Raw genomic sequence first — 25,809 nt, 5'->3', positions numbered from 1 at the left:
TGGAAGAAATGTGATAGGTCACTGGCTGAATGTTATCGTAGTACACCAACACGGAAGGAGAAACTCCTACTCCTGCGAACAGAACTAACTAATAATCTGCCCTCGATTACAGCAGTTTACAAATTAGCTAGCTTTGCAAAGTACACGTTTGTTGCCAAACCGTTTACTTTACTAATCCATCAAGTATTTTGTTATGGACCTCTTTTCATCTAATGAAGATTAAATCTACTCCTTCTCCGTTTAATAAAGGCAATGAGTAATTTCCTGCTCAAGTCAACACTTACTTATTTCCTTGACGCCACACACAACAGTTAACAACATTTAAAGCAAATCAAGAAGCAGCCTGACAACTCAGTAACGATTCATCTGCATCTACATGGATACTTTGCAAATAACACTTAAATGCTTGGCAGAGGGTTTATCGAACCACTTTCATTTTCTCTATTATTCCAATCTCCAACAGCGTGCGGAAAAAAACGAACACCTATATCTTCCCGTGCGAGCTCTGATTTCACTTACTGTATTGTGATGATCGTTTCCGGCGTAACAAAATATTTTCACTTTCGGAGGAGGAAGTTGGTGACTGAAATTTCGTGAGAATATTCCACCGCAAGGAAAAACGCCATTATTTTAATGATGTCCACTCCAAATCTAGTATCATGTCAGTGACACTCTCTCCCCTATTTCGCGATAATACAAAACGTGCTGCTTTTCTTTGAAGTTTCTCGATGTACTCCGTCAGTCCTATGTGGTAAAGATCCCACTCCTCCGATCACTACTCCTAAGAAGGGCGGTAAAGCGTAATGCAGGTAGTCTCTGTAGTAGATCTTTTACATTTTCCAAGTCTTCTACCCATGATCGCTCTCTTTGGTTTGCCTTCTCCACAACACTCTTTGTGTTCTTTACAATTTCAGTTGTTCGTAATTGTAATTTCTAGGTATTTAGTTGAATTTACGGCCTATAGATTTGACCGATTTATCGAGTAACAGAAGTTTAGCAGATTTCTTTAAGCACTCGTGTGGGTGATCTCACACTTCTCATTATTTAGGATCAATTGCCAGTTTTCACACCATACAGATCTCTTTTGTAAATTGCTTTGCAATTGGTTTTGACCTGCTGATGACTTAACTAGAAGATAGCATCATTTGCAAACAACCTAAGACCGCTGCTCAGATTGTCTCCTAAATCGTTTGTATACCTTAGCAGAGGGCCTGTAACAATTCCTTGGGGAATGTCAGAAATCACTTCCCGTCAGACACTACGCACTGTGACCTCTCTGACGGGAAGACGAATCCAGTCACATACCTGAGACGATATTCCATAAGCACGCAGTTATACTACATGCCGCTTGTGTGGTACAATGTTAAATGCCTTCCGGAAATCCAGAAAAGCGGAATCAGTTTGAAATCCATTGTCAGTGGGATTCAACACTTCGTGTGTGTAAAGAGCTACTTGTATTTCACAAGAACGATGTTTCCTAAATCCGTGTTGACTGTGTGTCAATAGTCCGTTCTCTTAGAGGCAATTCAAACGTGGCGGAGCAATATCTATTACAAGAGAGGACATTCATCAGACAGATCCTCATTTCTAGACTCAGTAAACAACCAGAAGTGGATTGGAGAGTAGTTAACAGGAACTTGAGACCACATGTAAACGTAGCAAGTGATGATCTTCCGACTCCATCTAAAAATAAAGGAAATGTGGTACTACTGATAAATCTGCTGAAGAAGGTGGAATATCACCTGGAATACAGAACCAATTCATGAAGAAGAGAGAAGACGAACTACTCGCACACGTCCCACAGAATACGACAGATGGTATTAAATTGTTTCTAATTGCAGATGAGACCACTAGCGCTCTGGCAGACATGGAATATAATGTAAATAATTCACCAATGGCTGAAGTCGTGTCACCTCATGGCATACAAAGAAAATATTTTACTGCAACAAAAGTGGTGAATACAGATGTTGTTCCAGAACTCCGCGTAAAATTCCAAATTTTACTGTCACGATATTACGAAATGATCAGTGAAGAGAAACATTTTAAATTCTTACGACTGAATATAAACGATAATGTTTTTCAGCAGTATTATGTTCAAGATCTTGCGGCGTAGAAAATGAGGGTGGTTGTCTTTACTTTGAGAAGAATCTCCGCTAGAGGTTGCATACAAACAAATGTGTTTGTTCATTTCCCTTACCTTTGTTGTAATACGCATTTCAATTTAGAACGCCAGTGGGAACTCGTAAACTAGTAGTGTTCAATCTTTTATCTTACCTCGGCCACATTAGAAGAAGAGAGTAGTTTTGGGCCACAGGTAATACACTTGAAACGAACGATAACCGCTGAAGAAAAAGCGTGATATACGAATGAGAGAATAGCGTCGTGTGGCAGGAGTTTCAGATCGAAAATATTCGGTTGGTCATGACTTTATAAACGGAATTCTATGCAATAACTGATAAGTACTCACTTCTTTGGCCGCTTTGATGCTTGCCTTAGGTCGCACGCTACTCCGGGGTGGACACCCCTGGACATAAACAGTGTCCAGAAGGAGCTCGGATAGTAGTGTTCACACCCCTGCGCAAACACTCTTTGATAGTATTTTGCTCATTTATGATCCTATCGACTATAATTTTCAGTTCTTCCTCTGAGTCCGCCAACACCCCTTCATTATCCGCCTGCTTCATTGTGTTTATCGTTTCCCTTCTTACCATCATGCTTCTTGCATTTTCTGGTGTTTTACCTCTTTGTATTTGAGCATTATGTGGTATTGTCCTACTTAGGGTTGATAGAAGAGTTAGAGAAGATCCAACGGAGAGCAGCGCGCTTCGTTACAGGATCATTTAGTAATCACGAAAGCGTTACGGAGATGATAGATAAACTCCAGTGCAAGACTCTGCAGGAGAGACGCTCAGTAGCTCGGTACGGGCTTTTGTTGAAGTTTCGAGAACGTACTTTTGGCCCTTCACCGAGGAGTCAAGCAGTATATTGCTCCCTCCTACGTATATCTCGCGAAGAGACCATGAGGATAAAATCAGAGAGATTAGAGCCCACACAGAGGCATACCAACAACCTTTCTTTCCACGAACAATACGAGACTGGAATAGAAGGGAGAACCGATAGAAGTACTCAAGGTACCCTCCGCCACACACCGTCAGGTAGCTTGCGGAGTATGGATGCAGATGTAATGAATCGAAGGCTACAATTTAATTTATCAGCATGATCCTATTGCTTTCTTCTGGCATCAAGCGATTCCTGCAACCAGTTCCTGATCCACAACGAATACGAACCACATTGCAACTTGCCCATTCTCACTAACAGACATATCAAGATAACAGGGGTGGGGGGGGGGGGAGGGGTGGGTGCGAACATTAAACATTTTGAATCTATCTCTGATACCGAAGCATAAAGGTAACAGAAATTGTTCACACGTTTGTATTCATTCTTTTTGCTGACAACTGGCAGTAACACTCACTCCTAAAATACAGCCTCTATATATCAACGTTGGTATATACATGTATTCCAATAGTCCCTTAGCAAAGTAAGAAATCTGTTTTAGGTACAATGGCGCCGCAATGCATCACCCGTAATGGCGAGAATGCCTAAACTCCCAACTAATCTGGTTCGCAGACATATTTCCCGAGGTCGTAAATCGTGGTATTTGGCCGTTACCCGCTGTCTGCATGCTGTCTGACCTACACACCCGCACCTCGGCGGTAATTTTACGTGTCTCCAGATGCACGCCAGATTACCTTTCCATCCGAACTTACCGTGGCCGTAGTCCTGCTAAGGCGAGAAGATATAATCGACCCACCAGGCATATAAAATATGGCTCACGCGACAATTGTCACGGAGGATTTCGCCTTCTGTTGTTAATTTTCACGTTTATTTATTTACTTTTTTCCTCCGAACGTATATCATCGCCCCGCCGCGGGACCGATTAAACAAACGCCATTTTTCAGCGAAAGCCACGCAAACGGATTTTTACGGGGGCGAAAATTAGTTTCACAGTCAATTAATTGTATATTACTGCGAATAATGACATTTTTATTAATGCGGCCCTAATTCGAGTTTCAGCAGAAGTTATTGCTGCTTAACTTGCCCGCATATGGTATTCATTAAGTCTAACGAACCGTATTTTAATGGTTTAGCGACGTATTATAGAGCTATCGATTAAACCGTTTGTGATAGTAATTATGTTTCAGAAAGCGTTTCGTCAGCTCAACATGTTGCACATTGCGTATAAAAGACGTCTTCTTTAACATGACAAGAAGATACCTTTACAATATAATCACAAATTGGAAAGCAGTGATCATTTTATAAACAGGAGGTAGTTTAAACATTCAAAAAACGGAAACGGAAATACGAGTAGAGCTCATGGGCTAAGACTTCCGTACAAACTTTTTCATGTATATAATTCATCTACACATTTTGATGAGTAAGTTTGCGTGTATCAAAGTACTTCTACAACTACGTGATTACTTTGTAATTCACAGTGTCTCGCAGAAGAATTAGAAGCTACAACTTCTGACACTACCAAGAGATGGTAGACCTCAATATTTGACATATGTTTGAGCTTGATACCTCTACTCGTTCGTCAGTAAAAAAAAACAGACAGATAAAAAATGGCAAAAAATGTTTTTTCGTTGTTATAATTACATATTAACAATTTTTCCTTTGCCTGTACTGCGAAATCTTACTTCTTACTAAATTGCGTTATTCTATTTCAGTGGGAAGTACGCTGTGGGTTTCGATTTGTGAGTATCCAAATTAGGTGACAAAAATGGCTGTACCTTTTGATTGCAGTGACTTCGAAGCTTGAATTTTTTATACCGCCAAGGAACTAAAGATCTCAGTATTTGATACAAATTTCAGCTTGATAACTCTATCCGTTCCTGAGCAAAAAGCTGTTTTAACAGAGGGGTAGGCTGACGGACAACAAAGTGCTCTCCAAACGATTCTGTTTTTAGTGACTGAGTTACGGAAACCTAATAAAGACAAATAACATTTCTGAAACCAGGACATCTTCGCCAAACGAAAACCAGCAATGTTCTCCCTTAGATGGCAATGCAGTCTTTTTACAGTTATTCATATTTTCTTTCATTGGTACTGTGATACGGTTATTTATCGCTATTTCTTACCATTGTAGACAAAATAATTTTTTGGTATGGAGGTAATTCGTAGTGTGTAAGGATTTTGTAATTTTTTTATGTCTAACGACGAAATATAGTACAAGGGGCTTTTGGGGGGCGCTACTTACATTTAAAAAATCAAGTTATGTTGATCAAAGTCTGGTATTGGGAACCATATCTGCAATAATAAACATTGTGATAACGCTTCGATATTGACACAGAAAGCACGACGGGTGTTAACAGAACTATTAAGATATTTAGAGAACATTAAATGTACATATTGCCTTACGCTCATTCCTTCAAAGAAGTGAATATCTGACAATTACTTCTCTCTGAAATTAATGTCCTCAATTATTATATTATTCACCTAAGATATTTCGTTTGTGGAAAGTTACCAAATATTTTCGATATTGAACTACGCCGAAATATGCTTCCTGTCTAGATGGTTACGTTCTTCTTTTTCGTGTTCATACTGAAGTTTAGTATCTCCAATAAATTAGCCTATGAAGGCCAACATGATGAGGAAACATAAAAAATCAAGTCCATAGTTTGAACAGAATATCACACGTAAGTCTTTTTCTACTATTTAACACAAAAATTGTATGAAGAAGATGCAATAAATAAATCAAATTTTCGTCCTGAAATGCAATCAATCAAGAAGAAAACGGCAATGATGTTTCTCTAAATCAATGCTATTTATTCTCAAATGAATCATCATTCATAACGGATACAATCACATCCTAACACCTCCGTAATAAAAGTTCTTAGTTTTAATTTGGTCAAGAAAATTGTGAAGATTTTTTTTAACGTAACGTAAATTCGAACATGCAAAACTGTAAACACAGCAGATTCGTTACGCAAACAGAAGGTTCTAATAGTTGTCTATGTTTCTTGTTACAGGGCGTAGGAATTTAAAATAAAAGCGTTTTCAATATCTCGGTGGAGTTCAGTGTTTCAGTCTGATAAACCAGTGCTAATGAAAGCGAAAATATGCTTCATTTTCCCAATAATGTAAATTACATTTACGTGAACAAGAATAATAATCGAAACATGTATTGCAAATCAAAAGAGCTGTGTTACGTTTCGGTACAGGTTACAACTTTTTTCCATGACTGTTTTTCCCCGTTTACTGAAACAAAATAATTTTATTTTACGTAGAATGCCATTATACGGTATTTCAATAAGCTATCTGTCATTGAAAAGTCTGTTTGCACGTCCTATAGAAAGTTATCTTTTCAGAAGATGAAGATCAATTGTTTTTATATGGGCGGACGCAGGTCATAACTTAGATAAAAGCACTAAATAATTGTTAGCTATATTTTTATTCTCAGATCTGAACCCGTTTCAGCTCGAATGACTCAGAGAAACTTTTAACACAATTGATAAATCCCGGAAGACTTAAAACACAAAAATACATTGTATTTTCAAGTGTAATCAGGACGATAGCTATCTTGGAATTTCATGGATTTGAATTTTTGCGCGCAACTGACATCTACGAAAAATGTAGATAAAACAAAACAAAATCCGTCGCTTAATAATAAAATGGGGATACAGGACCGATGTCCTTTGAGAACGTGGAATGCCGCTGTTTTGAACGCTTTTCAGTGCTTGCTTCTACTAAAAAAAAAGTGGTTCAAATGACTCTGAGCACTATGGGACTTAACAGCTGAGGTCATCAGTCCCCTAGGACTTAGAACTACTTAAACCTAACCAACCTAAGGACATCACACACATCCATGCCAGAGGCAGGATTCGAACCTGGGGCTGTAGCGGTCGCGCGGTTCCAGACTGTAGCACCTAGAACCGCTCGGCCACCTCGGCCGGCGCTTGCTTCTACTATCTTGCGTCTATTATCGTACCTGTGTATCGTATTTCGCAGTTAATTATGTTAAAGCCTATGTAAAGTGAACGACAACGGGCCCTAAAACAGTCTCTTGGGGTAGTCTAGAAATGACTTTTACAGCCGATTGTTACTTTTTTCATTAACAGTTTCATGTGAGCCATTTTTCGCTATTAATTATGATAACCCTATATAATGTGGTCAATGAAACCCCTAGAATACTCCTTTGCGTTACTCCCGAAATTAGTTTTACACCTTATGATTTTCGCGAACTAGTTCTTTCTTAATTGGGGGTAGGACGTGAAACGGGCCGACTTTGAGCAGGAGAGGCACCACAGGACATTTTAATTTGCACTGTCTATACTTTTACGAATAAATTCATAAAACTTTTTTAGCGTAACCAGGAAGGATTCAGGATTCACACTCATAGCAGAGGAAGTACAAAAACATAACAACACAATTTTTTTTTACATGTGACCAATAATCTTTTTTCCACTTGGTATTGGCTGCATTTGTTGCTGTAGGTAAACTTTTCTTCATAAATAAGAGAGATTCTTCGATGAATTTTGCACAGAATACAAACCATACATACAGGTGTATGAAACTCTAGAATTTCCCAAATCTGTTAAAACTGTGGTAAAAATTGAGATAATCAACTATAAAGTTCGAGTTTTCTCTAAACACGAAGTTTAAAACGTAACAGCCCATTCATTTTTCCATAGATTAAATACATTCTAGCGTTTCATACACCCGTAAGTATGGTTTGTACGCTGTGCAAAATTCATCGAAGAATCCCTCTTAGTTATGAAGAAAGGTGTACCTACGGTAACAAATGCAGCCAACAGTAAGTGAAAAAAAATCATGAAATTTCACATTTAAAAAATATTTTGTGGTGTTTTTGAACTTCCTCGACTGTGAGTGTGAATCCTGAATGAATCCTTCCTGGTCATGCTGACAAAGTTTTATGAATTTATTTGTAAACGTATAGACAGTGCAAATTAAAATGTCCTGTGGTACCTCTCCTTCTCGAAGTCGGCCCGTTTGACGTCCTACCCCCTTAAATAATTTCACCCGTGTCAATTTTTTCTGTTATCGTATACTCTCTACAACCTTTACGACCGAGAAGACATTTCATTAATGCACTCGAATGAGTTCTTCCGCGAAATAGGGTACACTGTCATCGTAAAGAGCAATGATTTTCACACCGTACCTGCGATCTCTGCGTCTCGTCACAGTCTTGCTAGAATAGTACGCTGTATAACACAGAACGACAGCGCGCTTTCCTCCACAGAAACACAGGCCCCACAGCTCGTTCGGAAGCTGTCTGGCGTGAACTGACCCACCGACCGACATCTGCCGACTCCGAAGGCCGTACCGGCAACGCCGACAACCCCCAGTCCGTTCCCGGAAAGCGGGCAGCACCTACCCCTAGCGCGGGGCAGCTCCCCCTTGACGTGTAGCGAGAATCGCTGTAAACTGCCCCAGAAATGTACGGCAGTGAGGGTGAGCCGCAGGGGTGAGCACAAATACCCGCGGTTTTGTCTAGCGGCGCAAAGCCACCCACACAGCGTGTTGTTAACAATACAGAGCGCCTTTTGTTCTCCGGAACTGCGCGGGGGCAGAGACCGCTCGCTTACCTGTCACCTGAGGCACACAAGAGGCGAAAAAAGAGCCCAGCCCCGCACTGCGAGGTCAGTGGTCACATTTTTGTTGCTCGGCCTCGCAACAGGGGAGCCAAATTAGGTGAGCGCGGCTCGCCGCGGGGTGACTTTTGCAAAGAATGGCAGGACGTTCGCCCCATGTGGACAACGCCTCAGGAAGCGCACAGGTAGCGAGGAGCGGTGTTTTGTCATTGCGGTCACTGGCCTTGGCTCCAAGACACAGTCACTGACCGTGGGCTGCCGGCCGGGGTGGCCGTGCGGTTCTACGCGCTACAGTCTCGAGCCGAGCGACCGCTCCGGTCGCAGGTTCGAATCCTGCCTCGGGCATGGCTGTGTGTGATGTCCTTAGGTTAGTTAGGTTTAAGTAGTTCTAAGTTCTAGGGGACTGATGACATCAGAAGTTAAGTCGCATAGTGCTCAGAGCCATTTGAGCCATTTTTTTGGACCGTGGGCTAGGCCTAACTACAAAACACGGCTCTGTTTCATACTGCCTGGCCCGTATTCTATTAAGACACGGCCACATTCCGACCTGTCCTATGACGTTAAATTTGTGAGGTCAAACCCTCCTCTTTTTCGATGTTTCCCACTCCTAAAATGTTTCAACACATATGAAGAGTTAAAAGGGAAAACGTTCCAACAGCCAAACTTTCAGATGATCGACCCTCAGGTCGGTACCAAACAGTTTGCGTCGGTAGAGTACCAACCACAAGGCCGATTTAGTTCGTGCTGTGTGTTATGTCTAGTGGAACGTGTGTAAACGGTAATTAAACGTAACGCCACAACTACAGTGTGTCCTAACTGAGGTTCTGATGTGAAGATTTCTGGTCGGTGAGCTGGTAGAACTTTAGATCGTCTACTATGGGTCCCGAGCTCGAAACTCACTGAATGCGATTTTTTTAACAGTTCACATGTGAAATTGAGCAAGCAGTAAAGGAAACAAAAGAAAAATTCGGAGTTGGTATTAAAATCCATGGAGAAGAAATAAAAACTTTGAGGTTCGCCGATGACATTGTAATTCTGTCAGACAGCAAAGGACTTGGAAGAGCAGTTGAACGAAATGGACAGTGTCTTGAAAAGGAGGATATGAAATGAACATCAACAAAAGCAAAACGAGGGTAATGGAATGTAGTTGAGTTAACTTGGGATATGCTGAGGGCGTTAGATCATGAAATGAGACACTTAAAGCAGTTAAAGAGTTTTGCAATTTGGAGAGCAAAATAACTGATGATGGTCGAAGTGGAGAGGATATAAAATGTAGACTGGCAATGGCAAGGAAAGGGTTTCTGATTAAGTGAAATTTGTTAACATCGGGTATAGATTTAACTGTCAGGAAGTCGTTTCTGCAAGTATTTGTATGGAGTGTAGCTATGTATGGAAGTGAAACATGGACGATAACTAGTTTGGACAAGAAGACAATAGAACCTTTTGAAATGTGGTGCTACAGAAGAATGCTGAAGGTTAGATAGGTAGATCACATAACTAATGAGGAGATATTGAATAGAATTGGGAAGAAGAGGAATTTGTGGCACAACTTGACTAGAAGAAGGGATCGGTTGGAAGGACATGTTCTGAGGCATCAAGGGATCACCAATTTAGTATTGGAGGGCAGAGAGGAAGGTAAAAATCGTAGAGGGAGAGCAAGAGATGAATACACTAAGCAGATTCAGAAGAATGTAGGCTGCAGTACGTACTGGGAGATGAAGCAGTTGCACAGGATAGAGTAGTACGGAGAGCTGCATCAAACCATTCTCGGGACTGAAGGCCTCAACAAAAACAACAACATCTGAAATTGTTGTATGGGAGAACATTTTCCTGACATATAAAAGGACGTTTCGGAGTTTGTAGCACTGTTCTTTTGGCAATCTGCTTTCGTTTCGTTAATTGATAGTAGCAAACCTATAGAGTACATTTGTGTAGGTTGGTGTAGTGTTATCTATACAAATGGACGCTACAGGTTTGCTACTTTCAACAAACGAAGCGAAAGCAGACTGCCAAAATAACAGTGATACAAACTCCGAAACGCCCTTTTACATGTCAGAAAAATATTCTCCCATATAACAATTTCACGCTTAAATTGTTCAAAAGAAGAAAATCACCATCATCGAACTCGGGACCTTCAAAATGGTTCAAATTTCTCTGAGCACTATGGGACTTAACACACTCAGGTCATCAGTCCCCTAGAACTTAGAACTACTGAAACCTTACGAACCTAAGGACATTACACACATCTATGCCGATGCAGGATTCAAACCTGCGACCGTAGTAGTCGCGCGGTGCCGGATTGAAGCACCTAGAACCGCTCGGCCACCGCGGCCGGCTCGGTACCTTCAGTACAACGATCTAACGCTCTACCAACTCACCTACCAGAGCAGATTTACAGCTCACACATGCGGCTTTGCTATACTCGGAGATCTAGTGTTACTTTTAATTACCTTCTACGCATCTTCTACTGGACGGCAGCACACAGCACGAACGGAGTCGGTGTTCTGATTGACACTGTATCGGCACACAACGTTTGATACCGATCTGAGTGTCTGAAACCTGGACGTTTGCGTGTAAGTGTCATATGTGGCATGCGTTGGGAGAATAAGGGAAAGAAACTGTATCTCTGACTATTTGAACCCGAAAAATTGAGAAGCCATTCTGATGTATTTTTCTGCTCACCACACCACCTCAAAAAATAATGGATGAAATCAGAAAAGAAATACTACATTAAGAATGTTATAAGCGCCGTACCAGGAAACTGATCGGTTCTCAGTGCCGATAAGAAACTTTTTGTAAGTTTTATCTTGCGAAGAAGAAAACAGCAATCAGCTACTGTTGATAATGCTATTTATTTACACATATAGCGCCGTTATCGATTTAGAATCGATTGGTTCATTTTCAAACGGCAGATCACGTTTATACTGCAGTTGTTGACTTTTTTTTCAGCAATTAATGCAAACATGCTCTTGTTTACATTAGTAGTTGACAGTTTTTTCAGCAGATAATGCAAACAACAAAAAAATTAATACAAATGTGAACAGCCGTTTGATATTAACCTATCGTTTCGGTTAGGAAGCGATAGCGGTACTGTTTGTGTAAATTAATGTCATCATTAGACGTCGCTGGTGGCGGTTTCCTTCTTTGCAAGAATTAGTTCCTATTTTGTACACAGCCAGGTTAAAAAATTTCTGTTTTTAACAAAATAGCAGGAGGAAAGTTTTTGTTCCAAGTGCCATTAATACTAAACCACCACGTTGTATTTGTAATAGTACGGGAAGACAGAATTAGATTTTTAACTAATAGAGCAGCAGTCGATAAAAAAGCACATCTCATGTCTTTTAAATTTGAATCTTGCAGAAAAACCAAGAGCATCTCATTGTTTATGGCGTCGTATCTACTGAACTATGATACTTAGGTGATTCTTACCCCCACAACGACAGTTGCCTGACAGTGAGGGGGAATATGCACAAAGTTTGGCTGAAATCGGTCCACTAGTTTAGGAGGAGATGTAGGGAAATACGCACGCATATGCATACATGCACATTCATTTTTATAACATGTATGGATATTGAAAATCAAATTTTGGTCCCTCTGGCAGCTGTTAGATAGGCAACCTTCAACAGGGTATCGCTCCGTCGCTCAGTAATGTAATCGTTCTTGACCTGCAATTAGTACATTGCCCTAAACACACCCTTATGCTTTGCTTGATTCAAACATCGTCCTTTTTCATGCAGTGTCTGTTCAGTTGACTGAAGCCAAATCTCAGTGAAACAGTTAAAGTCGTTTGTATACTCGTTCTCAGTTACGTAGTGAGACCCCCTCATTAAGCAAGAACTAATCAAAAAAATCTGTTTCTGTGTAAATACATGAGTAGGCTTCCTGTCTTATAAACAGTAAATACAAAACGCGGAGAACCTTTATCGGGGCGATTAGTGGGGATCGCGTCATGGTTCACAAATCAGGCCGTCGTCCTCCGGTACCCTCGCGTAGGAGGTTGTTTCGGCAGTGATCGGAAACAATTTGAGGCACGCAATCTTAGCTCGCATCGGTTTCTGATTATGCGGCTGCTTTTGATTTACAGCTCGTGCATAAATCCCGCGTTTAGCGCTCTGAAACCGTAAGTCTTCGTCGCGCCGAGTAACAGAAAATTATGCGCTACACACGCTAACAGCGGCTTGAAATTTCCAGCACGCCAACTGCTTTCGAAAATTTACAAGTCTGGGGATAGCCGCCGTACATCATGTATTTCAATTCCCAGTCCTGTACCCACTTGCTCCCCAAGATGTACTTAGGCGAAGTGATCAAGCCTTATCAGATAAGGCTATTTTGAAGGTAAATACGCTCTGAAAGACGCAGATTTCCTAAAACTGAAGAAATGTGTAAATCAAGCAGTTTCGTTTCAGCAGGAAATGTATTAACTTTTGACATCTCCAATGTTTAGCACTCCTTGGAATAGACCGCAACGTTTACTCGTTAACGCTAGAAGACGCATCGCAGAGTTGGAGCCATTTGTGCAGTACTTTCCAGAATCAGTTTTCACTCTGCAGCGGAATGTTCCCTAATATGAAACTTCCTTCCAGATTAAAACTGTGTGCCGGACCAGGATTTGAACCTACTACTGCCTTTCGCTGGCAAAAGCACCACCTTCGAAGGGCAAAAGTGCAGGGTTTGAATCCGGGTTGCACTAACCCTCCAGAAATGTCTCAGTCTAGCCGGTGGCTCCGTATGTGGTGGTATAAGAGGCGGACAGTATAACTGCCCACGCTTTCCCACCTGAGTTTTGCGTTAATTAAGCCAATCCGTCCTTGAACTGACTTAGTGAGCCGCCACGTAGGAATTCTTGTTACCTGTTATGAGGAGATGGTCTCGTGGATTTATGTCCCCTTGCAGAGCCGTTGCAGCGCCGTCGGATTCTGAAAGTGCAATACTGCTGTCTTTTACGCAATGAAGCGGGAGGAAGTTTTTTGTGAAAATAATTTTTAGAAGGGATGCCATTTTGCTGGGGTGTTTAAGAAACACGGTCAAATGAACTTGTTCTCCCTGATTATAAGCTAATTATTAGCGTTACAAGAGCGTGGTCTACCGCACGGCTAAATCGAAAAGCATCCTAGCCGGCCAGGGTGGCCGAGCGGTTCTAGGCGCTGCAGGTCGCAAGGTTCGAATCCTGCCTCGGGCATGGATGTTTGTGATGGTTCTTAGGTTTAATTAATTTTAAGGGGACTGATGACCTCAGAAGTTAAGTCCCATAGTGCTCGGAGCGATTTGAACAATTTGAAAAGACTGAACCTTACCGGGCACGTTCTACACATGAAAGATAGAAGAATCTCCAAATGAGAACTGTTGCTGGAACCAACGGATGAATGTAGAATTAGAAGAAGACATTGTAACCCCTGAAAAGGAACTTTTGCAAATGATCTTCAGTGTATGGATATGAGAAGGAAGGAAACTGAAAACCTAATAGTTAATCGAGTTCGTTGTTGGGAAATTTGTTGCCTGATATGCTAGTCACCACCAGAGGAACTAAGTCGAAGCTATAAATGCACGTTTACATCACTTATTTACCTTCTCTCTTATCTTTGTGGGAAATGAAATCAAGACAGATGGGAAGTAACCAGTCACGAAATACTGCGCAACGCTGAATGTGCAACATTTGATTCCCTTCTCACGGATGCGTGTGGGAAAATGTTGGAACATCGACATTCTGCGTACAATAAGAGATTTCCTGTGACACCCGCCCCTTCATTTTTTAAAGCAGACATAACCGCCGCATCTGTCTTTCGGAGCCACAATACACCAAAATTACATTAGACGAAGATTGCACCTTTGTGTTATTACCTCTGCAGCCACTGCGCTGTTTGGCGATAGAACTCGCGGGGAAGGCTAAGTTTTGTCACTGTCAGGAGAGGGACATGCTCCAGGGGATAGCATAGACTCCAATAGTACTCAAAGAGGCCGTACATTTATCAGGCGCCTCAGCTGAAGCACCCAGGTAGACAGCTGCGGTGCACCCTACGAATTGCGTCAGTATTGCTGGTTCGCTCCCGGCTGACGAAACCGCAAAGCCAGTATGAAGAGCAGAGGGGCTGGTTACGAGTTAGATACGGCTTTACGAAAACAGATTCTAATCATACAATGAAGGCTTTCACTTACCGCCACTGTCCATATCTCGCTTAATTTCAAGGCCTCTTCTTTTCTATTAAAATTATCTTCATGTTTATAAATTTCAATAGCCTCTCTATACACTCGTGGATAATAGTTCGTGTTAGCACTTAAAACTGTAGTTTCAGAAAATTTAACTACATGGTCACCGGACTGAAGTGCATGTTCCGCAAAGGCCGATTTATCTATTTTGCCCAGTCGGCAAAGACTTTCATGCTCCTTTACCCTCGTATTCGCACTTCTTTTCGTAGTACCAATATAGACCTTGCCACAGGTACACGGAATTTTATACACACGTACTGATAGATACTTAAATAAGAACTCCAATCATCACCCACAACAAAAAAGAGGTGTAATCAAAATTTTAGCGGACAGTGCAAAACGGATTTGTACGCCGGAACGTCTGGATACGGAACTGAATCATCTGAAACAGGCCTTCGAAAAGAATGGGTACTCAAACAAAGAAATTAATAGAGTTTTAAGCCCTAATTACAGCAGACCAAAGGACAAGGATGGTACACAACAACGGAAGAACACGGTGTCTGTACCTTTCATTAGTAAGGTTACAGATCGAATGGGTAAAATTTTGCTGAAACATAAAGTGAAACCGGTATTCAAACCTACCAGAAATATAGGACAAGTACTTCGTTCTGTTAAAGAAAGAAGGCCACCATTATCATCTAGCGGTGTGTATAAAATTCCGTGTACTTGTGGCAAGGTCTATATTGGTACTATGAAAATAAGTGTGAATACGAGGGTAAAGGAGCATAAAAGTCTTTGCCGACTGGGTAAAGTAGATAAATCGGCTGTTGCCGAACATGCACTTCAATCCGGTGACCATGTAGTTAAATTTTCTGAAACTACAGTTTTAAGTGCTACCACGAACTATTATCCACGACTGTATAGGGAGACTATTGAAATTTACAAACATGAAGATAATTTCAATAGAAAAGAACTGAAATTAAGCGAGATATGGACAGTGGCGTTACAGACTCGGTAAGTGATTTTTATCTATGACGGACCATTATCGATAGTTACATTTTATCCTTGACTAGTTTTCTCTCTGCTACTATGTGCAAGCTAGACCACGCCCACTTTCCTCGGTATTTAGGCCGCTCTCCGACGCCCGCCTCGTCAGTCGGCAGGACTCAGCAGGCCCAGCCATACCTCTGAGGATGTCCAACGTACTATTGGACGAAACGTTAGGAACAGAAGTACACCATGGAGCTCGGCCATATAACCCGGAAGAATTCTCAACAACAGAAACATATTCTACTGGTGGGGGATTCCTGTACGCTCTGAAATGATTACTACCTCTCTTCGTTTCTCGTATTTGTTGAAGAAGCCAGCTGACCAGTTTCAGCTGTTCTAACCTGCTACTGAGTGGGTACTAGCGCGCTCAACTTGCAGCTATCTCCGATGTTTGTTTCAGTCAGGAAAGTGCTGTAACGTTTTCATTTCTTAGTTTAACTAGCATAAGCGTTGAGAGGAGAAAAATGGTTTCATGAGAAGCTATCTTTGGAACACGGCTCTGTCTGAGTGTTGCCCCGTGGGGTAGCCGCGTGGTCTTAGGCGTCTTGTCACGGTCTGCGCCGTCTTGTCACGGACCGCTTAGCTTCCCCCGCCGGAAATTCGAGCCCTCCCTGGGCACGGGGTTGTGACGTCCTTAGCGTAAGTTAGTTTAATAAGTAGTGTGTAAACTTAGGGACCGATGACCTCCGCAGTTTGGTCCCATAAGACCTTACCACAAATTTCCAATTTTTCTGCGAATGAAGCGAAGACGATGACGAAAAGAACGTATTGTTCTAAGGAAATGATGATTTACAGGTTTCAAACATTTTTGAAAAATCATGTTCCGGCGCAATAGCTGTATGTCACTCTATTAAAGCTACCAATTTCGGTGCCGGCCGGAGTGGCCGAGCGGTTCTAGGCGCTTCAGTCTGGAACTGCGCGACCGCTACGGTCGCAGGTTCGAATCCTGCCTCGGGCATGGATGTGTGTGATGCCCTTAGGTTAGTGAGGTTTAAGTAGTTCTAAGTCTAGGGGACTGATGACCTCAGCTGTTAAGTCCCATAGTGCTCAGAGCGATTTGAACCATTTTTGAACTGTAAGGAATTCAGAGCGCGTCGAAAAGCGTAACGCGTGCTGACGAGATACCGGAGCCAACACCTTGGTGCCCTGGTATCGTGAACTTTGCAAGGTGTAAAATTTTTTTGGGCAATTTAAATAACGTGTGTGCTTGTATTTTTAAAAATGAAACTAAACAAATATTACGCAGCTGTAGTTACAACTGTAAGTGTAATTAATTGTACTTAAAACAGGTGAGCGTTCATCTTCGGGAAGGTTCGATAATCATTTGGCTCGCTTACCCTCAAGTCAGGTATTAAATTTTCATGTGTCAATATTTCTCTCTTCTCATATCACTCCTGCATCCATCTACCCTTCCTACTTTTCTTATAGCGCAAAGCCGTCCCAAGTGACATCCGTATTGCCGGCCGGGTTGGCCGAGCGATTCTAGGCGCTACAGTCTGGAACCGCGCGACCGATACTGTCGCAGGTTCGAATCCTGCCTCGGGCATGGATGTATGTGATGTCCTTAGGTTAGTTAGTTCTAAGTTCAAGGGGACTGATGACCTTAGAAGTCACGTCCCATAGTGCTCAGAGCCATTTGAACCATTTTTTGACATCCGTATTCACCCTGTTCGCTCATCCGAGATTTGAAGCAAAATTTGTGCTGTATTCAAACTTCCTGGCACATTAAAACTGTGTGCCCGACCGAGACTCGAACTCGGGACGTTTGCCTTTCGCGGGCAAGTGCTCTACCAACTAAGCTACCAACGCGCGACTCACGCCCAGTCCTCACAGCTTCACTTCTGCCAGTACCTTGTCTCCTACCTTCCAAGCTTTAGAGAAGCTCTCCTGCGAAACCTGTAAAACTAGCTCTCCTGAAAGAAAGGATTATGCGGAGACATGGCTTAGCCACAGCCTGAAGGGTGGGGGGGGGGGGGGGGGATGTTTCCAGAATGAGATTTTCACTCTGCAGCGGAGTGCGCTGATATGAATCTTCCTGGCAGATTAAAACTGTGTGGCTGTGAGGACGGGGCGTGAGTCGTGCTTGGGTAGCTCAGTTGGTAGAGCACTTGCCCGCGAAAGGCAAAGATCCCGAGTTCGAGTCTCGGCTCGGCACACAGTTTTAATCTGCCAGGAAGTTTCATAGTCCGCAGCTCGTGGTCGTGCGGTAGCGTTCTCGCTTCCCGTTGATGGGTTCGATTCCCAGAGGGGTCAGGGATTTTCTCTGCCTCGTGATGACTGGGTGTTGTGTGCTGTCCTTAGGTTAGTTAGGTTTAAGTAGTTCTAAGTTCTAGGGGTCCTCATAGTGCTCAGAGCCATTTGAATATTTTTTTTTTTTTTTTAAGTTTCATATCAGCACACACTCCGCTGCAGAGTGAAAATCTCATTCTTGTGCTATATTATTTTGATGGCTCGACAGTCGAAAGACCCCTTTATGGAAAAGTATTCGGCAAAGATGAGTATCGGGTTCTTCCCTCGAGATGTCTTCTTCCGTGGTACAGCGAACTGCCGTCGGCAGGATGTTATCTGGGAGGGGTCACGGGCTTTTCCGAGAATTGTTAGAGAATGCGATGAACCGCCGGAAAAAGAACGGCGCGGACAACAGGGGAGGCTCACCCCTCATCTCGCGCAGACGGGAGCCAGTTGGCTGCGGCGGGGCGGGGTGGACGCACCCTCGCGCCGCCGCCATATTGGACTCGTCTCCCGGCCCTGTCAGCTTCCCAGCCGCCGCCAGATGCACGCTGCTACAAAAACTGGGAGGGGCCGCACAAACACGCCCCGGTCCCTACCCGCGAGCAACGCCCACTGCTGCTCTCCATTCATCCTCGTCGTCACCTACATTTTCGGGCTAGACACTTTTGCCTGTTCCGAAGATAAGTAACTGGAAGCTGATCGCACCCTCTTCTTGGTCCTATCCCGCTCCTGCCCTTGGATCTGAAGTCACAGGTTTTCAAAAAATGGTTCAAATGGCTCTGAGCACTATGGGACTTAACACCTGAGATCATCAGTCCCCTAGAACTTAGAACTACAGTAGCGCGTCGGTTATCCGAAGTAACTGGGGGACATGGGTGTTCGGAAAACTGGTTTGTTCGGATAATCGAACCGTTCATGTTTATTTGCCAAAAGGAAGTACTGTACAGTAAATTTATTCATAAAAACAGGCATCTCTTTTAGTATTACAATGTAACATACAAAGGCAACTTCAGTAGGAATATATAGTATGTGGCACAGTTTATTAAACCAAAATATATACATATTACATACGCATTTTGCATGAACAATATACGCAGTATACAAAATTAACGTTTAAAAAAATCCTTTATTTTGGTCTGTCTAAACAAGCCTACACGCTTACGAGCAGCTACGTCACGTACTTTTTTCATTACAGATATCTGAAACTGGTCACTTTCACCTTGGGCTTCAAACCATCGCAAGGCAGTATCTAAACAAGTGAACGCCTCAGAAGCTGTTGGTATACTTTCATCTTCACTTTCTGGAGCACTGATTGATGAGATGCTGGCTGCGTCATCTTTATCAGTGACGACGTTTACAATCTCGCTGTCCTGCATGATTTGGTGTCCTGGATCTGCATCATCGATATTCATCCATTCATGAACGTCTTCTTCATCACATTCGTGGCAATCTATTTCTTTTAGAATACCGAGAATTTCGGACATATAATTCTGTTCGTCATTTTCAATCATACCTTGTCAATTTTCTTCTGTGTCCAAAATTTTATTCCCGGCTTGCTTCAAATTCCTTTACACTATTCCATGCTGCCGGCCGCGGTGGTTTTCGCGGTTCTAGGCACTCAGTCGGGAACCTCGCGACTGCTACGGTCGCAGGTTCGAATCCTGCCTCGGGCATGGATGTGTGTGATGTCCTTAGGCTAGTTAGGTTTAATTATTTCTAAGTTCTAGGCGACTGATAACCACAGATATTAAGTCTCATAGTGCTCAGACCATTTTTTTGAACTATTCCATGCTGCGCTGATCATGTAGGAAGCGTCAATCAAGTCAATATTCTTATGATTTCTTAAGAGACTTAGTCATGGATTGTGCGGCTGGTACCGGCGGAGGTTCCAGTCTTCCCTCGGGCATGGGTGTATGTGTTTGTCCTTAGGATAATTTAGGTTAAGTAGTGTGTAAGCTATGGCTCTGAGCACTATTTGACTTAACATCTGAGGTCATCAGTCCCCTAGAACTTAGAACTACTTAAACCTAACTAACCTAAGGACATCACACACATCCATGCCCGTGGCAGGATTCGAACCTGCTACCGTACCGGTCACGCGGTTCCAGACTGTAGCGCCTAGAACCGCTCGGCCACCATGGTCGGCCCCACTTCAACGTCTCCAAGTAGGTTTTAACAGATTTTGCGACAAAGGATCGAGCACTGCCATGCTGCAAAATCACCTTCTTATATCTGTCGCTGTGTTGTAGCCGTCTGCCTTTCACTGCTCGGCTAGAACGCATCAATAACTTTCTATAATGATCTCCTGTGATTCCTCCCTCGGTTTCAGTAGCTTCGAAAACTTTCTTCAACCACCACGCTAGTCTTCGATATCAAAATCGCCATTCCTGAAATACTGAAACCATTTTCTGCGCTTTCTTTCACTAATAGGGGCCTCGCGCGGTATTTTATGAGCCTCATCAGCAGATGTCACCACGTTGAAGTACAGGGTGGCGCAAAAAATGTGTTACCAATTGTTTCTTTCACAATTTATGACGCACGTCAGATATCCCACTGGGATCTTTACAGCAGTACCAGCAGAGCTTGGAAAAACAAATGAGTTACGAAATGACGTGTAATTCATGGTACTGCCGCAAGGAGACAAGTAAGCAGCAATGACTGACAATGGAAGACTGACGACACAGCAACGATCGGCAATTGTGTTACTTTTTCGTGAAACTAAAACCCTTGTTGTGACTCAGAGACGTTTTCGACAACAGTTTAACACGCGATGGGACTCTTGCAAGAAGACCATCCACAGGTTGTACGATAAATTTGTACAGGAAGGAACACTATTTGAACCTCGGCCTAAGACTATTTGTTCGCCGGAGAATATTGAAGCGGCACGAGTTGCTGTACAGAGAAGTCCCGGGAAATCGTGTAGAAAGGCAGCAGTGCAACTGGGAATGTCCAGACGCTCCGTTCAACGCATTCTTAAAAGTGACCTCCATATGTACCCATACAAGATGACCGGTGCACAGAAGCTCACTGAAGAACACAAGCAGCAGAGACTACTGTTTGCTCAGTGGGCGGAGGATAGGGGAGAAACTCTCAACAACGTTTGGTTTTCAGACAAGGCGCATTCTCATTTAGACGGTGTGGTTGTTGTTGTTGTTGCGGTCTTCAGTCCTGAGACTGGTTTGATGCAGCTTTCCATGCTACTCTATCCTGTACAAGCTTCTTCATCTCCCAGTACCTACTGCAATCTACATACTTCTTAATCTGCTTAGTGTATTCATCTCTTGGTCTCCCTCTACGATTTTTACCCTCCACCCTGCCCTCCAATACTAAATTGGTGATCCCTCGATGTCTCAGAACATGTCCTACCAACCGATCCCTTCTTCTGGTCAAGTTGTGCCACAAACTTCACTTCTCCCCAATCCTATTCAATACTTCCTCATCAGCTATGTGATCTACCCATCTAATCTTCAGCATTCTTCTGTAGCACCACATTTCGAAAGCTTCTATTCTCTTCTTGTCCAAACTATTTATCGTCCACGTTTCACTTCCATACGTGGCTACACTCCATACAAATACTTTCAGAAATGACTTCCTGACACTTCGATCTATACTCGATGTTAACAAATTTCTCTTCTTCAGAAACGCTTTCCTTGCCATTGCCAGTCTACATTTTATATCCTCTCTACTTCGACCATCATCAGTTATTTTGCTCCCCAAATATCAAAACTCCTTTACTACTTTAAGTGTCTCATTTCCTAATCTAATTCCCTCAGTATCACCCGACTTAATTCGACTACATTCCATTATCCTCGTTTTGCTTTTGTTGATGTGCGTCTTATATCCTCCTTTCAAGACACTGTCCATTCCATTCAACTGCTCTTCCAAGTCCTTTGCTGTCTCTGACAGAATTACAATGTCATCAGCAAACCTCAGAGTTTTTAACAAACAAAATGTACGCTTTTGGGCCACTGAAAAACCCACAAGTGCTTCATGAACGACAACATTATGCTCCGAGAGTTACAGCGTGGGCAGCAATTTCCAATCGCGGACTTACTGGACCCTTTTTCTTTGAAGAAACTGTGAACAGCGAACGTTATTTGAGCATGCTTCGCAGTAGCTTCATTCCACAGCTACCTGCTACTGCCTTGCCCTTCAATACGCAGTGGTTCATGCAAGATGGAGCAGAGCCATATACTGCAAACACTGTGTTGGAGTTTTTATACTAGCATTTCGACATGCGGATCATTTCACTAAGGTTTACAGCTCGCTTCAATGACGGACAAAATAAGCCCCCCAGTAGTCCAGACCTCAGTTCATGTGACTTTTTTCTTTGGGGGCATCTAAAGGAAAAATTTTTCCCGAAACGTCCACGTGATTTAATGAAGCTCAGAAGACTTATTGTTCAAGCTTGCAGTGAAATTACGGAAGACATGTGCCGTAGTGTAATCAATAACTTCAGTGTTAGTTTGAAGGAAGTTAGGAAACAAATGGTGGACATATTGAGCATGTGCTAGGTTAGAATAAATCTCCATGGACGGCTCTTCGTTGTAGTATATGTTTCTTTCAGATTGTACTGACAATGAAGTTTATATTCAAAAACAAAATGGTAGCACATTTCGTGCGCCACCCTGTAGAAAACTAAAACAGCCCGCAAATTACGAGAACTGGGCTTATAAGCTGACAAAGCGGACGTCACACATCTTCTTCAGAGTCTGGCGAAACAGCCAACTTGGCTAGTAGTCTTACAGTTGAACATAATGGTAAAATCCCCATCTTCAGCCGAAATTACCGAGCGAGGTGGCGCAGTGGTTAGCACATTGGTCTCGCATTCGGGAGGACGACGATTCAATCCCGCGTCCGGCCATACTGATTTAGGTTTTCCGTGATTTCCCTAAATCGCCCCAGGCAAATGCTGGGATGGTTCCTTCCCAAATCCGATAAGACCGATGACGTCGCCAAAGCAATCCAAAAATCAGCCGAAATTACTCCAGTCATTCACGAGAAGCAGCAAGAAAGGGGCACGTACTGATGCTCTGCAAGAAGCGTGAAGCCGCTAGGGAAAGCACCCTATGGCACCGCCCTCAGAAGGAAAAATTGGCCGCCAGCCCAGCACTTGGAAGAGGCAGAAAAAATGTATCTATTATTTGGTAGGAGAGGGAGAGAAGAAGGGAAGGCAAGATTGTGTCTCAGCGGGAGGGGGCAGAAGACGCTGTTTTTGTCTGCAGGCCCATCAGCCATCAGCCCTTAGAATTCCATCCTTCGCCGCCCTCGGAGATCTCGCGTGCTAGCGACAACAGCGGCTAGGGACGCACCGCGTGTGCGACAATAGGAAGGGTCGTGAATTCCCCTCTCCTGTCGAGCGAGCAAAAGTTGTCGGCCCTGTCGCGGGGGGAGGGGTGGGGGATTCCCCCTGGCGTTCCGACGAATTAAGCAGCCTGCGGCTAAAAGGGCCGCGGCCGCCCATGTATATCGAAGGATCACTGGGGGGTTGGGAGAGGGGGTAGAAGGAGGGGGGGCAGCAGTAGTAGTAGTAATAGTGGGGGGGGGGGGGGGGAGGCACGGCAGGGACGGGACGGGTTCGGGCCCCGATGGCCGGGCGCGCAGACAGCTCAGTCGCTGACGGCGGTCCGCAGACGGCGGTGGCCGCGAGTGCTCTCGAGGATGCTGTGACGCCGGAACGACTCAGTGTGTGGATGCTACAGTGCCCGACAGCCTCGTTCAACATGCAGCCTTCCTCGTCCACTGTGTTCCGCGCTTGTTTGCCGCCATGGCGTCTCTAACACAGGTAAACAAAACGCTCCGTCGCCCCCGCCGAAACCACTGTGCGCGATTCGCGCCTCCGCCGCGCGCGGCGTTGTTGACAATCGGGGAAGCGGCAGTCGCCATGTCTCTATCAGCTCAACAAGGCCTTGACACTCCCTCAGGTCACCAAAAACCCAAAACGCATTTGCTATAAAAGCTTTATTGACGCATTTCGGGCGTTCCCTATCATTAGAAGATCAGAAACAAACTTAATATCCAGTATCGTGTCAAGTGCTAGCGCTATTAACATCTGTGTTCAAATTCGGGTTTCTACTTTATGAACACCCCCGACAAGTGGTGCAACAGCAAAATTCCCCAACATCTGATCGGCTGTTATATGATAAAAAAATGTGACTAGGGCCTTCCGTCGGGTAGATCGTTCGCCAGGTGCAAGTCTTGTGATTTGACGTCATTTCGGCGAGTTGCGCGTCGATGGGGATGAAATGATGGTGATTAGGACAACACAGCACCCAGTCCCTGAGCGGAGAAAATTTCTTTTAACCTCATTTTGTTCGTTGTAGTTCGTTGCAATTGTTCGTGGCGGACGTCCCCAGACGCCCTTTAAAGTTCGTTATTGATCCATTCACTTATTTTTTTATTATTATTACAGATGGCAGTTAATCCTCTGACCGAACACGCTGAGCTACCGTGCCGACAGGCCCGTAGGATTGACATTGTCGCGCTGACAACTCAGCTACCGGGGGCGGACTGTTGTATGATGATGGTACAAAACTGTGTAATTAGTACGCAGATTAGTAGCCCAGTTCAGGTACTAACAGGGGCCCACAGCCTTTATAAATTCGGTAAATTGCATCATATTCCGCTTTCACTGTAACTGTTTTTATTGTGCTTTTGCAGTTTCGGTCATGTGTCACTGTCAGGCGTCAACAAACATCTAATACAACACACCAAGAAAAACATAACAAAATAGCAAATTTGTAGTACATCATGTTGTTCCGCAGTTATATTTTTCTTGGTGCGTTGTATTTTACATTTGTAGATGCCTGACAATGGCAAAAACTACAACAGCACAGTAAATACAACCAGGGTCTCGGTTAATCATTTCAGTTACTTCGCCACTCTCGTCTCATTCGGATGTCATTATGTCACGTCTTTCAGTGCCTTTATTTAACCATTCCGTTATACGTCTATTTTCAACATGCCAAGACACGTACACTTTACATTCAAAAAATGGTTCAAATGGCTCTGAGCACTATAGGACTCAACTGCTGTGGTCATCAGTCCCCTAGAACTTAGAACTACTTAAACCTAACTAATCTAAGGACATCACACACATCCATGCCCGAGGCAGGATTCGAACCTGCGACCGTAGCAGTCGCACGGTTCCGGACTGCGCGCCTAGAACCGCGAGACCATCGCGGCCGGCTCACACACAGCACACACACTTTACATTGTTTGGTCTGTGGTGGACAAGGGCTATTTGTGGCAAGATTTCTTTAATATCGCAACAAAAATACACCTAAATCGGTAAAACGTTACTCCGCTTTATTTATTTATTTATGCATTTATTTTACCTGGCAAGATTAGAGCCTTCAGGCCCTCTCTTACACCTAACCAGGCATACTCAGATTGAACGAATTTCTGTTTGTACAGAACATTATGGACATACCACGTGTTATACGTTTAAAATTGTCGCCTCTTCACGCTTCGGTGGTTTCCGAGATAGTATCCTTCGGCACTTAATCATCTCTATAGAAGAGTGCGTAGCACTTTGACGAATGGAAGGGTTAATATATTTTGGAGTGAAGATGCAGGGCTACCTGGAGGAACTATTGCGAATTCTTCACAAAATATTGTGCAGTACTGTTGTGGTATCACATATACAAGCCACATATCTATGGAGAACGAATACATTTTTCGGATGTCGAACACACTAGTTAAGGAATGTTTCGAAAAAATTTTGTCAGAAAATGCTGTTCGTCGTTAGAAGAGCTTTCTACAAGATATT

The 25,809-nt window shown here is 43.3% G+C and overlaps 1 long non-coding RNA gene across 2 annotated transcripts in view; it reads right to left on the bottom strand.

Annotated features, from left to right (window-relative positions):
- The window catches only part of LOC126293471 (uncharacterized), a 581,661-nt gene that overhangs the window by 358,417 nt on the left and 197,435 nt on the right, over nucleotides 1-25,809 (bottom strand). The window contains exon 1 of one of the 2 annotated variants that reach the window (XR_007552291.1): nucleotides 8,180-8,351. The exons of the other annotated variant lie outside the window; for it this stretch is intronic. This is a non-coding gene — a long non-coding RNA (uncharacterized LOC126293471). Of the gene's footprint in view, nucleotides 1-8,179; nucleotides 8,352-25,809 lie in introns of those variants that run through there. 2 annotated transcript variants of the gene reach the window in all.

The sequence above is a fragment of the Schistocerca gregaria genome, chromosome 10, assembly GCF_023897955.1.
Source record: "Schistocerca gregaria isolate iqSchGreg1 chromosome 10, iqSchGreg1.2, whole genome shotgun sequence".
NCBI classification, from domain to species: domain Eukaryota; kingdom Metazoa; phylum Arthropoda; class Insecta; order Orthoptera; family Acrididae; genus Schistocerca; species Schistocerca gregaria.
This window is presented reverse-complemented; position numbering and strand designations above follow the sequence as displayed.